Source organism: Myotis davidii, unplaced genomic scaffold, assembly GCF_000327345.1.
Source record: "Myotis davidii unplaced genomic scaffold, ASM32734v1 scaffold327, whole genome shotgun sequence".
NCBI lineage: Eukaryota > Metazoa > Chordata > Mammalia > Chiroptera > Vespertilionidae > Myotis > Myotis davidii.
This window is the reverse complement of record NW_006298628.1, coordinates 3,736,954-3,737,228: the sequence shown is the minus strand read 5'-3', so window position 1 is coordinate 3,737,228 and position 275 is coordinate 3,736,954.

Genomic DNA, 275 nt, shown 5'->3' with positions numbered 1-275 from the left:
TAGATTTGTGAAAACTAATAAATACCTCTGGTTAGTTTGGAAACTCATGATGGAACCACTAACTTGCCTAAAGGGGACCTTTACTGGTCCTCACCTTGTGATGTCTTTTGAGTAGTAGCAACAGGCATCGTTTAACTTTACTATTATCTATCACTGTGTAAAATCAACAAAAACCTGCCGGCCCCTCCCCACCCTCAGCAGCTGGCAGATGAAAGAACCCAAGCAAAGCAGCCCAGCGCTGAGTAATCCCCTGGCACCCCGCGACCAGACCCACC